The sequence below is a fragment of the Odontomachus brunneus genome, unplaced genomic scaffold (assembly GCF_010583005.1).
Source record: "Odontomachus brunneus isolate Ranch 3 - 2012 unplaced genomic scaffold, Obru_v1 Obru_scaffold_266, whole genome shotgun sequence".
Classification (NCBI taxonomy): Eukaryota; Metazoa; Arthropoda; class Insecta; order Hymenoptera; family Formicidae; genus Odontomachus; species Odontomachus brunneus.
Window position 1 is genome coordinate 263,308 of NW_022639716.1, and position 2,880 is coordinate 266,187.

Sequence of the window (2,880 nt, forward strand, 5' to 3'; positions counted from 1 at the left end):
TATATATATATATATATATATATATATATATATATATCCAAAAGCATATATCTAAAAGTGAATCTCTCCGTCACTATGTATAAATTCATGATATGCTTTTTTTCAATATCTTACATTTGAGAATGCATTCCTCAGGTTTTTATAGAAAGAGTAGTTAATCAGACCGCGAATTTCTTTGATACTATATATAATTGTATAAGATGATTCGCTTCAATCATGTCTTACATATGAGAAAACATAACACAGTTTATCAAAAAGGAAAAGTAAAGTACATGTGGAAAAATTTGTTTTTGTTTGTTATAGAAAAAATTATGTAACAGTGAATCTCTAAGACAGTATATATAATTACATGAAATATTTTATTATATCACATTACATATGACTACATGAGATGGTTTGTTAATCAAAATAATATCTCATGTGTCAGAAAACGTAATACTGATTCTGATATCAATAATTGTCTATGAGTGAACCTCTGTGACATTATATGTAATTGTATGAGATAGTTTGCTTCAATAATATTTCATATATCAAAATATGTAGCTCTAATACTTTTAAAAACAGTTGTGTATCTGTCAGAGCAAATCTTTTTGAAAATACTTTTACTGAATGATTCGTTTCATCTCTATAAATATTTTAAGTCGGTTTGTATTACAAAGATATTGCATATATTACAAACATACATGCCAAAGGAGATATCTGCGGTATCAAATAGTATTTTATGTTTTGACATTGAAATACATGTCTACAAATTCAATTGAAAGCAGTTTAAGTTTAAATAACCACCTTTGCTTTTATTATTCTATGCAATTCATTATACAACCCTTATAGAAATATCATACTAAGAATCATTGATAATTAATTATTATCCAGTATTTTTAATACTGAAAATAAGTAATTATCAATGATTCTTAGTATGATATTTCTATAAGGTAAATAGACGCCTCTGGCTTTATTTATTATAGAAAAAAGTATATTACATATAAATCTGTTCCATACGGTGAATTCTTCACATTTTATTTCTTCCATCACATGTCCAAACTTCGTGCACACGGTTTGCTGTAGACCTGTCAAATTTCACACCTGATGGTATGTACACTCAGAGGCAGGTATGGTGTCCCTCGGCGGGCCCGTATACGCCTGTCAAATAGTCAATAGCGACAACAGGCATATACGGAGGGTGTATTGTATGTCTTACGTACAACGCGAGAGAAGCGAAGAAGGTACGTAGGGGAAGTGGTGGGAGACATTTCGATGTTGCATCCTTTTCGCACGTCGTCCGATTGAGAGAGAAAACATCAGCAGACGTTACAGTTATTAGTGGTGTCCTCAATAGCTGTCTCACTCACTCAACGCTTGAATGCAGAGAATATGAGTGAGACAACAACAGGGACACCGCGCTGTCTCTATAGGTGTCTCGCTCGCTCTAGTATTTATGTATCACGCTTTCCTCTTTTCTCCTTAACAGAAATGCATGTGCCGATGAATGACACCGAACGACAAAATTTAACTTTTTTATTGTACGAATGTGAATAGTCATTTCCGATGTATTTTTGTTCGCTAAGCACAAATCATTAGTCCAAATTTGGTTACCGCGTTACATTTTTGAAAAAAATACATCGGAAATGATAAACATATGTTGTCATTATAAGGTCATTAAGATGCGTCCGCATGTAATATTAAGATATTAAGATCTTTACAAAGAATGAATTTTGCCGGCATATGAAAAAAATCATCTGATGCTATAAACATTTCAGTAATATTGTCGCATATTCTGATGTCAATGGTAATGGACAAAAACATTTCAACAATTTGACATATCCTACGGAATGGAATAAATTTTCTTCTTCGTAAATTTCATGATAATCATCAGTATAGATATATCAGTATATAACCATAAAGTATAGACTTTTCTTTGCAATTTTAAAAAGAGGCAGATTTTTTTTGCAGAATTTCGACATATCTAAGGGCGCGATCCATTGCACGCTGCAAACGCTTCGAAATCTAAGCACTTATAGTTACCCATACATTTCTTTTAAATCGCTTAAGACCGGGAATACAATAGGTGTAGTAAGCTTTAAACATTAAGAAATTAAACGATCCTAGTCGACTTTTACAAGAATAATCGAATGAGGTTTGCCAATTTCTTATGACTTAAAGCTTACTATACTAATTGTGTTCCTGTGCTATTTTAACGTACTGTACTAAATGGAACAAATTCTTTTCATAAATCTTATGATAAAAATTGTAAAATATCGTTGTTTTCTTACAAATTAAAAAAAAATAAGAAAGAACTAATAATATTATAAGGCTCTTATAAAAATCAATTTAATTCTAAACAGTAGGCATGTAAGAGTCGATTTTTCGCTAGTTCATGTTGTGTAGGTTTAATGTAAAGAAACAATTAATACAAGTCTTCTATAAATATCACGTACGTTTAGGTCCTCGGTTCGGACCTTCTTCAGCGTAGAAAAGGAGTACAGAACAGAATACATCATAAATGTCGCAAATTTCGCGTAAAGCAAAGTAAGAAGTCAATGAAATCAAGAAGCTGTAGACCCCTTTATTATTGGACCTCCTGCATATTTATTACCTTAAGAAGCGAGAAAAAGTCTCTTAAAAAAAAACTTGCTTTAATTTAAAACTTGTATTAATTGTTTCTTTACATTAAATCTACATAATACGAACCAGCAAAAAATCGGCTCTTACATGCCTACTGTTTATATTTAGAATTAAATTGATTTTTAAAAGAGACTTATAACATTATTAGTTCTTCCTTATTTTTTTAAATTTGTAAGAAAACAATATTTTAAATAATATTTTAAACGATATTTTACAATTGTTATCATAAGATTTATGAAAAGAATTTATTCCATTTAG